The sequence below is a fragment of the Arachis ipaensis genome, chromosome B05 (assembly GCF_000816755.2).
Source record: "Arachis ipaensis cultivar K30076 chromosome B05, Araip1.1, whole genome shotgun sequence".
Taxonomy (NCBI): Eukaryota; Viridiplantae; Streptophyta; class Magnoliopsida; order Fabales; family Fabaceae; genus Arachis; species Arachis ipaensis.
In genome coordinates, this window is record NC_029789.2 from 38,804,530 (window position 1) to 38,817,286 (window position 12,757).

Below are 12,757 nucleotides of genomic sequence, written 5' to 3' on the forward strand. Positions count from 1 at the left end.
TGACATCATAATGAGAGTGTTAAAGATGGATCGTTAAGGCATCCTGCCGATGGTGAATCATGGAAAGTATTTGACAGTCAACATGAATATTTTGCAAAGGAGCCTCTTAATGTGAGACTTGGCTTAGTAAGCGACGGATTCAATCCATTTTGAACTTTGACCAGTACACACAATACATGGCCTGTTGTTCTGATTTTGTATAATCTATCCCCTTGGATGAGCATGAACCCTGATTATTTTATTCTCTTTTTACTCATTCCTAAACCACAATCGCCGGAAAATGACATTGATGTCTTTATTTAACCGCTAATTGAAGAATTAAAAGAATTATGGGAGTCAGATGTAGAAACATATCATTGTTCAGAAAACAAAACATTCAACATGAGAACATATCTTTTATGGACAATTATATAGTTTCAATTACAAGAAGCTCTCTTAAAAAGGATGAGGAGATTTGCCAAGCTAAAATTGAATACAATGACAAGTTCTTATCATTAGAAAAGAAGATGGATGGTGTATATGGTCTATTAAAAGTGATGCTGCACCAAATCTACCTTGGAATGAGTGATGAAGAGGTAGCAGCCTTAGTGTAACTATCTTTTTCATGTTATTGTCATATTCTAGCGAACGATGTTGTAAGTAGCTATATTTTTCATATTATTGTCATAGAGAGATACTGGTGAAAAAAAGGAGAAAAAGAGGTGGTCACTGCCTTGTTACCCTGGATTATAGAATTCCATTTTCTATCAGTTTAATTTTCTGTTTGTAGTTCATGCTATTGTCGCTGGCTGAATATGCACTGTTGATTGTTGAATTTTCTATTTGTGTACTGTTGATTGTTCTTTATTTTTCTTAGAAATAATAAATTTGACTGAACCTATGTATTAAGGCATTAAAAATTCAAGAAAGTGGAGAAAAGTGTGCAATTATTTCTATTACATTATTCTATTAGGAATCAGTTAGTTGTTAGTTCATGATATTTATGCATTATGTGGTATAATCTGTGTTAGTAGTTAGTGTATAAATAGGGCTTTAGCTTGTAGTTTAGGTTAGCCAGTTAGTTTTTCAAAGTATATAATTCTGTTAGTTAAGTTCAAAGTATCATTTTAACTCTTCTCTGCATTAATTTTGTTTTGGTAATCACACAAGAATAGTTTTTTTGCAATTTAAGCAATCACAACTTTTCACTTTCCCTTTACTACGACTTTGATGATTTGACTGTTGTATTTTTCAAATAATAAAATTATTTTGGTTGCATTAAAAATAGTGATAAAATATAAGATGCACTAATACAACAATATTTAAAATGATGCAGGGCAGTAGTAAAAACAATGGAGCTCACAATGGCTAAAACACTAATCATGAAGTTTGATATTTTGTAATAAGGTATGTAACGGAAGTAGACATGTGATAGTTGTTGAAATTATAATCATGGATAGTTGTCATCACGACTTTGATTTTTGGTACTTTGTTAGAATGCTGTCATGTAAAGAATGTCTATATTTTTTGTGACAAGTTTATGTATGTTGGATTAGTTGTTTAAAATTATATATGTAATTTTTTGTCGTTGTTTGAATTTCTCCCTCAAACTATGATTTAAAATTATATATGAATTTTGCAAGGTTTTATCAGAAAATTCATAAAATAGTGTAGCCATAGATTTTCTGAGCTAACTTATAGTCAAACTTAAAAAGGGTGCCCATATTATATACTAGTCATCAATGGCCACGCTTAAAACATGTGGCCATAACCAACAAAATTAGCATGGTTCAAAAACGTAGTCAGGCACGCTTTCGAATCGTTATCATAACCAACGGGGTACGTTTAAGAAAGCATGGCTGTATGTCCACCAGACAGCACGCTTAGAAATCATGGCTATAGGATTATACATACATCTTTTAAAGTGTGGCAATACGTAATAGCATGGTAACAAAATAAGTGTGACCATAAATCAATAAAAGCATGCCAATAGAGCAACAACCACGGTCGCACATGTGATCCTTGTAAAAGCATGGTAAATTCCAAGTTTTCTTGTAATGTGTAGCTGCGAATTAGGCGATGCCTGTGCCGGGGTGGTTGTGGCTGTGGCAGTGGTTGAGGTTGTGGTTGAGATTGTATTTGAGGCAAACAACTGTGGAGGTGTCTAGTGTGTAGGGCCGTCAAAATGGGTCAAACCCATCGGGCTAACTAGTTTACCCATTTAAATGAGTGGGCTTTGCCTCTAAAATTAATCTTGTTTAAATTTCAGGTTAAACGGTCTGAGCCCGATTAATCCAAAAAAAATGATAGGTTAAATAGGCTAGCCTGCGTGGGTGGCCAATTTAAATTCTTTATTCATTTTTTTAAAAAAAAAGCACTTTTAGCTAATATTTTTCTAATCCGACTTGAAACTTTGACCTATCAAGTAAAAAAAATATACTGTTTTGTTTAAGGTTTTTGACCTAAAAGTAATATTTTTTACTAAAATATTTTTCAAAAATAAAATAAAAAGGTAAACGGACCTTCCTGTTTAACCCATTGAGTTGACTATAAATGGTCTAGGCTAAAAAATTTTGGTGCGTGAATAAATCGTGCTTAAATAGGCCAATCCATTTACCCTAGGCTTAGACAGGCTGGGCTTAAACAGGTTGGGTTGGCCCATTTGACAACACTACTAGTGTGTGCCACCTGCCTCTAAGGATAGACCTAGGGAGCAGTATCATCCTGATAGAGTGTAACCTCTATGACAAATGTGCTTGGGCGTCAACCACATTATCAGTAGTAGTCGCGGTGGTCGTAGGCTAGGTGCGTGACTATGACGCACCCAAGGTAAGTGAGATGCTCGTATTCTTCCTGGGCCACCCCCTACTACAGCCACCCTGGCTGCCATCAACTCATCCCTATCCCTGTCACTTGTCATATCACCTAAAACAAGTAAAAGTAATCAAAGTTAGACCATTAACATTTAATTCCTCCTACATCGTCTATAAAAGAGTTGTTTTTTTAAGTTTTATTAATTAAGTGTTTCAAATTTTTTAATAAAATTTGACAAACTCTCCCCTACAATTAGAACACTCCAAATTTTTCAATTACCAATCAGAATCAACACAAAATTCTTAACCGTTCTAATCACCTTATATCCCTGCACATAATCATTTCACCTCTATGATACTACAAATTTATCCTAAAATGCATAATTGGCAATAAAAATTTTCAGTTATAATTTTAATTACATTTTCATAACATTGAAATTAATAAATTTTGATAACAAACCTAAAGGCAATTATAATCTACTGACTCCTTCAACTTTTAACAGTAGTAATAACAGCAACAACAACACTGGTAGCAACAAGTACCTACATTTTGATCAACATTGTTCCAAATTAACCAAAATCTCAATAAATAGGAAAGTTAAAAACGTGTGAAAAACTGTAAAAAAATAGAAAAGTATACCAATTAATTGAATCTTTCTTTACCACAAATATGTCAGGGGTTCCAGAATGGTAAACGAAGCTCCAACCTATATTTTTAGAAAAATCATATTAATTTATCGATGGCTAAACATTGATAAAATGCATGAAAAAAAAGACAAAGTGTGTGCTTTTATTAGCGATGATTGCTTTTATTATCGACGATCAGGCTGTAAGTAAACCCCCTTATCACGGTCCGTCGAAAAAGCCATTGGTAACCTGCATGAGTAACAACATCTCAATGACAACAATAACACTCACAACAACAACAATACATTTGAGGATCAATTTCGTTAAGTGTAACTCCTACTAATACTACAACAAAAATCACTTTTAATGACAAATTTTTAGTGGCAATAACATAATGGCCATTATATATCTTAGGGTTAAGTACTTTTTTCGTCCCTAAGGTCTGAGGTCAAAATCAAAATCGTCCCCGACCTTTTTTTGTTATTAAAATCATACTCAATGTTACAAAACGTTATAAAATCGTCCTTTTCTACTTTAATTTTATTTTCTTTACCAAATTGCCGTTAATAATTAATATAAATAATAAAAATAATATTAAAAACTAAAAACAAACCCTTCCCCCCTCCACCTGCACCCCCACTCCCTTCTCTTCCCTTACCACCGTCTGGCTCCAGTTGGCTTCTTCTCCACCTTCCCTCAGTTTCATTCGCACCGTCCGTTGCAGAATCCACTGCTAGCTGCAGCAACCCGTCGCTCTCTCGTGCTCCATCGCAATTCCCTAGAAATGCCACCGCCACCTGCTTCTTCGTCGTTCGATCCTTCTCTTCGAGATCCCAAGGGAAGACCGCTGCAAGGAGTGGAGCTGGTCTTGCCGAGATCGGAGAAACGCGCCGGAACCCTCTGCCACACCTTCGAGGATCTCTGGTGCTGGTCTTTCTTTTCACCTCTTTCTCCGTATTCTATTTTTTTGGATCTGGATTTCTACGATCTCTCTCGTTTCATCCCTAATCTAATAACATCTTGCATTGTTATTCCTTATGTCTGTGTTGGTGTCTTTTCAAGATCATCAGTAGATCAAGGGATAGCGTATGTGCTGATGTTGTTGGCTCTGGCTCTGACGTACCTCATCCACTCCGCTGATCTTTCCACCACCTTATGAATTTGAACCACACAGGAAGGAAATTTGATGTAGGATTGAGAGTGGATTTTTTAGGTGACAGTGCTTCGTTAGTTATTCTCAATGTTAGTATATTTCTATTAGCAATTTATGTGTACGAATAGATTCATTAACAGTTTGCAATAGGGATTGCTTTCTTATTTTTCCAGTAAGTCTGAGGATGTCAATGTTACCTCATACATAAAGCACCAAATTCGTGTGTTTGTTTTGGCTTTCAAGGTTTCAAACTATTGTTGTTTGAACTGCCATTTCTATTGATTTTGCTTGTTGCTGCTGTGGTTGGACTAGGAAACAGAAATCTGATTCTTCTTCTGCATCTTCTTCTGTGTGAACTGGAATTTTTGTTTGTATTGCATAATCTGAGTTTGTTGTAAGATTTTCTGCTTGTAGATTTTCTACTTGGATGGGGAGAGAAGAAAGGGAAGAGATAAGGGAGTGGGGGTGCAAGTTGGGGGAGTTGGGGGACTTAAGCGGCGCCAGCGAAGAAGCAAAAACTAGCACTAGCATTAGTCCCCAGAAGTTATCAACAGAGGAAATAGTAAGATTGGCAGGAATAAGGTATGTGCAATACTCTTCACAGTGGCAAGATAATTGGTTCATGCCAATGCATCCTTATGCTCAAATTGGTTTCATGATTTTGTCTGAAGAGGAAAATAGGGACATTGACCTTGCCCAATTTCTCCTAGCTTCAGCTGATAAGATTGGGTGCCAACAATTAGAGTGTGCAAATTCATTACTCCTTCAATGTCAATGGAATTCATCAAATCTTGGGAACACAGTTCATAGACTCATTTTTCATTTCTCTTGCACACTGAAAGAAAGGCTGAATAAAGAAGGGGATGAGAAAGGGGATGGGGAGAGAAGAAAAGGAAGAGATACGGGAATGGGGGAAGTGTTTTGTTTTTATTTTTTAATATTATTTTTATTATTTATATTAATTATTAAGGGTAATTTGGTAAAGAAAATAAAATTAAAGTAGAAAAGGACGATTTTATAACGTTTTGTAACATTGAGGATAATTTTAATAACAAAAAAGGTCGGGGACGATTTTGATTTTGGCCTCAGACCTTAGGGACGAAAAAAATACTTAACCCTATATCTTATTTAACTTATGTTTTTGTGGCAGTTATATATTTACCATTATTAGTATATGTTATAATGACAATTATACACTCTTGGGGCTATTAAAATGGTCTTTCTTAGCAATTGTAGTTTAAGATGACTACTGTCTAATTCCTTGTAAATATATTAATGGCTATTTTTATTGCCACTATAAGTAAAATAAATGGGCACTAAAAATAATTTTTTAGCTGTGTAAAATTTTGACACAGACATATATGCAAGATGATAAAATGTCCATTAATTATGACTATAAATATCAAATAACACTTTTTATAATGTAAACAAAAATCCTTGAATTTCTGATCATAGAAAGTGCTGAGCGCTAGGAAAGAAGGATATTAGAAAAAGAAAAGGATAAGTACTCTTTTGGTCTTTATAGTTTGGTATCAAAATCATTCTTAACCTGTTTTTGTTTTTCAAAATAGTCCTTAACATTAAATTTTGTATTAAAATCATCATTTTCTAATTTTTAGACAAGACTACTCTCATTCTTTTTCGTATTTGCATAGTTTTACTTGTTGTACAGCATCAACCGTAGTAAGAGCAAGTGAAAGAGTGACTCCAATAACAAAGACGATCAAGGTTTTGGTGTTTCTTTGATGCCACTTGAAGTTTTTGTGTTTGTTTTTGGGTGGGAGTTTTAACTATATATAAATAGTAGAGGTTTGTTAATAATTATGTTGGAAAATTTTATAAATTACTCCAAATAAAATATATCAGTACAAGAAAAATAGGCTTTTTTCACGCTTTTAAAGCATGCCAACAAGTGAGAAAAAGAGTAGACACAGCTTGTGGCCATGCTTTTGCAAGGGTTACATCCGTGAGCATGCCAGTTTCTCTATTGGCATGCTTTTATTAGCTATGGCCACACTTAGTCTGTTGCCACGAGCCCACAATGTTAGCTACTGCCACGTGGCTGTATGTATAACCCTATAGCTACGTTTTCTAAACGTGCTCTCTGGTGGACATATAGTGACACTTGAAAAGCATGCCAATAGTTGTACGTTTGGCCATATTTATTGAGCATGGCTGTTGATGACTCTATAAAATATGGCCATGCTTTTTAAGTGTGGCTATAAGCTAAGTTAGCTAAGAAAACCTATTGTTCTCTTTTTTTTTCACTAATCTTCCTAATAATAGGTTATCCATTTGCGACATAAAACTTAAAATATTAAGAAATGAAAGTGTATTAAATTCAAAACAAAAAATAAAACCAGTAGCAGAAAATAAATTCGTACCATAGTTGTAGCTGCATCGCAACGCAATCAAAACAAAAGAGGTGGCACCGGCAGCACCAGCAAAAAGACAACTACCAAAAGCCTAAAATAAAATAAACGTAGACTTAAGTAAATACTATAATAAGTAATATGTAACTTCCAATATTTTTCAGCAACCTCCCTCACTCACTGATTTGTCACTTCAACATAGAAATATAAACTATATTTGTATTTTGTCAAAAATACCAAATATGAAATCCATCTATATATAACAAGTGAAAAAAAACTTAATTACTTTATAGTTCTCACAATAAGAAAAATGCTGAATACCGTCAGATTTAGCATCGGACATTAGTAGCGGATTTACCAGCAGATGTACCGGAAGATTTGGCAACAAATTCGTCAAGGTAAAAACGTTATCGTCGGATTTAGTTTTTCGACAATAAATCTGATGTACTTGGAAGGAAAAAAAGAAAATTAGCATGATTATTACCATTGGATTAATGGAATGCTTCGTTTTGGTCACGCGTAATGTTTACCGTCGGATTTATCCGCCAATAAATTTGCCGTAAATTGGAATTGCGGGGCCACCCCCTCATTTTGAAACACTCACTCTCTCTCTCTCCCTCTCTCTAAACCTCCTCTTCCTCTCTTTGCCTCTGTCTCCCCTAAACCACCTCCGTTAGCCCCCTCTGCTAGCGCCGCCACCAACAGCCTCCAAAGACTACATGGACTCCATTGGTCTCTCTGTCGTCACCGTTTCCGTCACTCCTACCATTGCTGCTGCCACCGCTGCTCTCTGTGTCACTGTAGCCCCCCTTTCCTCCGTCCATGTAGGTTGTCCTACTCCATATCCCTATTATTTTTTTTGCAATTTATTAGAAAAAACCATAATGCAGCCTGCCGGTTGGTCACCGTCACCGCTACTGCGCCGTTTGTGTTGCCACTATGCCAAAAAAGTCCTCTACGCCACTACTATCTTCGGGTAACTCATTCACTAGTTAGTTTAGAGTAGTTAAACCATAAACCCTAATTTATGGTGTATGCCTTTGTTCCTATTTTTTTTTATTTTGTTATATTTTTATTGGATTTTAGGGTTTGTTCTGATTTGGATCTTTCTTTGTTTATTCTGATTTCACTTTTAAGATGTATTCTGGGTTCATTATGTTATTTTAAGTTTGAAATTTCTAATTTCCGAATTCATTATTTTCTTTATGATTTTGGTTCTGATTTGTTCTTAATTTCTTATGTTCCTAATTTTTGTTATGATTTTTAGTTTGTTCTTGATTCTTGATTGAAATTTTTTGTTATGTTTTCGTTTTGCAAGTTTGAGTTAAGAGAATAGTACAAGAAAGAGCACTCAAATAACAAATTTATTGCAGTTGTGAGTATTTATTTATGCGGAATATTGTTTAGTATTTGTTTTAAAAAATTTTGAATTAGTTTTCAAATAATTTTTAACTTGTTTGAATTTTAACTTCTTTTATTGTTGTAGCTTCAAAACAATTAAGTTGGCAAGGCTGGTGGTGGTAGGTAAAAATTAATTGCTTGTTTTTAACTTGTTTTATAATTGATGATTGGTTTTTGCTGTTGTTTTCATAATTGTTTTCTTATTGGTCTATTGAAACTTAAAATTTAGTCACACATTAGTTATCTTCATTTTTACTTTCTCTCTAGTTTTGTGCTTATTCTTTATTCGTTTTCTTGGTTGATTATGCCTATAAAGTTAATGTTCAATTGTTTATATCTTTTTTTTTTTCAGAAAAATTGAAGTTACATACAAAACAAAAAACTTAGAGAGTATGATGATACCAAACATTGATAGGGTGAACATTCTTTAAAAGTTTTATATGCTGATTTGGCTGGTAGTGGGTAGAATTTTAATGCGAATTAAGCTTACAAAGTCAACTTCATAAGCCATTAAGAGTAATAATATATGATATATGGATTATCTTTTATTGAACATAAAAAATTCTTAATTGGCTTTAATTTTTTTTATAAGTGCGCAAATAATACTAAGACAAGTTTCTAGTCATAATGTGCATATATACTTTATTTTCTTTCTGGTTGCAAAATATGAGGGTTACTGTTCTATAGTATAGTTGGTTATTATACTATTTTTGTTTTGTACTTTAATTTTATCTTTATACTTGTTTGATTGGTTGGTATTTATATATGATGTTGTTCTCTTCTGCTGTAGGAGGATGATGATAATTGAATTTATAAAAAAATTAAAATTTAAGTTTACCAACAGATTTATTGTTGGATAAATTCGTTGATAATTATTAATTTAGTTATTAATAAATAACATATTACCGTTGGATTTACCGGGGGATAAATCCAATGGTAAAAGTTATTGGCAAAAAATTTTCAACGGTAATTAGCGGCGGATAAGAAAATTTGCCAGTAAATAATTACCGACGAGGTTTATACTATTGGATTTATTCTAACAATAAATCCAATAGTAAATAGATTCGGATTTGTTTGCTAAATTTGTCGGTAAATCCGATAGTATTTGAGGATTTTTTTGTAGTGTCTCAGGATGTCCAATTGAAACAGAAAACTTAAAATGTTAAGAAATGGAAGTGCATTCAACTAAAACAGAAAATAAAACCACAAGCAGCAAATCAGCATCGCAGAAAATAAATCCAACAACAGAAAATATAGTTGTACCATAGCAGCAGCTACAACACTGTAGCGAAAGCAAAATAAAAGAGGTGGCAACGACAGTAGTAGCAAAAGGACAATTACCAAAACCTGAAATAAAATAAACTTAGACTTAAGTAAATACTAATAACCAATATATAACTTCATTTTGTTCTTGATGAAGCTTGGATACAAGTGAGTGAGCGAAATAATGTTGAAAACAATAAACACAATACATATATACACACAACCAAATAAATAAATAGCCATATTTAGCACAAATTCATATATTAAAAACTAAAATAAACTTTATTGCCCCAACTCGGTTGAAACTTCAATGCAAAATACTAAAAGAAATTTAAAGTTTATTTCATCAATATAGTGGTATAATCCAACAATATAGTTAAAAAATATACCTAAAATTCTTTTTTCATTTCTATATATGATTCTCAAGACAACCCACAATCAAATTAAATCAACACTATACATTTGTGCTCTTCCCCACCCACACATATATTCATGTGATCAAATGTAAAGAAAAGAATATCACTCTATGTGTAAGAATCTAATTAATCAAATGCTTAATTAAAATAAATTTATTTGCCCGAAATAGGTTCAAAAATTTAGAATATTAATTAAAAAATTTTAATATGATATTTGGACTCAATAGATTTTTCTGAGTTGGAAAATATAATTTTCTGTGAAAAATTGCGTAAAAATGCGTATCGGTAAATTAGCCGGCAGTACCGGCTTAAATCTGCCCAATACTGTGTGAGAGCAGTAAAAACTGTAGAAAAACTTAGAAAAATAATTAAAGTTGAAAATCGGGCGCTAATTTTAAAAGTTTGGCTCAATGGGCCAAAAATGCTAACAGGTTGAACCGGACCCAAGTTAGACCCAAGCCCAACATATATAACACCCACTAATGAACCCTTTCAGCCATAAACACACACACACACATAAGAGTTTGAGTGGCTAAAGTGAGTTGAGAGAAGAAAGCAAAAGTTACTATTTACAACCACATTCAATTGATCATATCTCGAGCTACGGTGCTCCGATTTGCATTCCGTTTGTAGCTACGCAAAGTTCATACCGAGTTCGTTAATTCTATCTAAGTTTTATTGGTAAGATTTTGAAATTTACTCTCAATTCTGCAGTTCTATGAATTTCGAAATTTTGGATTTTGGTTTGAGTGGATTTTTGTAATTTTGGGTGTTTAGGTACACTTTAGCACTTGGTTTCTATTGGGTTATGTCCTAATCAACTGTAGGTAAGGTAAGCTTGCTCTTATCCCTTGTGAAATTGTGTATTTAGGAACCCTAGGTATTGATTTGTGGTAAATTAATGCGTATAGCTTGAAAAATTTTATTGTTGATGCTTGTTGGAGTTGACTGGTGGATTGGTTGATGCTTGGAGCTTGAAAAAGTGATGAGATTGCAATCATATTGGTGGTTTGGTGCATATTAGAATCGACCAAGCTATGGTTTCGATTTTTTCTATGTAATATGTAATATTTCTAGACACTTAGGCTAGTGGACTTTATGATAAGATTGAATTAATTGTTGGAAATTGTTGAATTGATAATGTATGACGGCATTGATGATTATAATAAATTATGAGGTTGAATTTTGATATTGTTGTTGATTATTGAGATTGAAGTGAATAATGAGAATTTTGAGGAGTGATAATGAATTCTGATGCTTGTTGATGTTGATGAATCTTGAGAATGGTGAATTGATGTTGAGTTGTTAATTATTGAGGAGTGGAGATGTGTAAGTAGGAACTTCTAGATGAGAATGTGTATTAGTAGGTTATGGAATGAATTGGAGGATATATGAGCATAAATTAGGTACATTAGAACTGTTTTGGTTGTATGATAATTAGTTTTGATTGTGAATTTTGGAAGTTTGTGAACCTAGTTAACTTTTGGTAAAAATCTGTTTTTGGTTAATTTTGGTGGATCATAACTTGAGCCTCTATTTCTGAAATTGGTGGGAAATTACTTTAAATTAAAGATGATTCAAAGAGCTTTAAAAACAATATAAAAGTTTGAGGAAAATAGAGTTTTGTAGAGGAAGTTATGAACGTTTAAAGTTTGGTATTTAAAACTAAAATTCTGCAGTTTTGAAAATTTTCTAAGTCTGGTGAGGGTTGCGTATGTGACACAGTGCACACGACGCGAGCATTCCATTCAGGTTGGACATCTCGTGTACACGGGCACTGCATGCGTACGCAGACTACCGAAATTTTGACCCTTGCGTACGCGAACACATAGTACGTGACGCGAGCATCTCATTTGGGTTGGGACACTCGCGTACGCGAGCAGGGAGTTGCGTATGCGACCGCCCCATTTTACCCGTGTGCGTACACACGGCAGGGGTATATGTACGCAAACCCCTGTTTTGCTGAAAAATGATTTTTCTTCATCTTTAAGGGTTCTCTAACTTTCTAAACTTCTTGAAGTTGCTGTTTAAGAATACTATCTACTAATTAGGTCCCAGTATTGCTAAAGATGAGTTAGTGACTTAATTTAGTGAATTTCTGTATGAATTTAGAAGACGGAGACTGGTGCACGAAATTGTGATAATCAACAATGGCGCCAAAGACTTGGAGCTCTCAAACGTGAATCACACTTTGTCACAATTTCACACAACTAACCAGCAAGTGCACTGGGTCGTCCAAGTAATAGCTTACGTGAGTAAGGGTCGATCCCACGGAGACTGTCGGCTTGAAGCAAGCTATGGTCATCTTGTAAATCTCAGTCAGGCAGATTCAAATGGTTATGGAGGATTGATAATTAAAGATAAATGCATGCAAGACACCAAACTTAGAAGTTTGTATACTAAGGACTATAACAATTTGAAAATGCATATAAGAAACAACAAAAGACACAAAATAAGAGAAATCAAAGATCAGAGCACTGAAATCATCAAGAACAACTTGAAGATCAATGAAGAACATAATGCATATATTCGAAAAATACAAGAAGAATAAAGACATGCAATTGACACCAAACTTAAAAATTGATACTAGACTCAAACAAGAAACATAAAATATTTTTTATTTTTATGGTTTTATAAATTTTTTGTCATTTTTCAAAAATTATATGGAAAAGAGAATAAAGAGATTCAAAACTTTTAATAAGAATTCTAGGAATCATGCAATGTTAGTCTAAA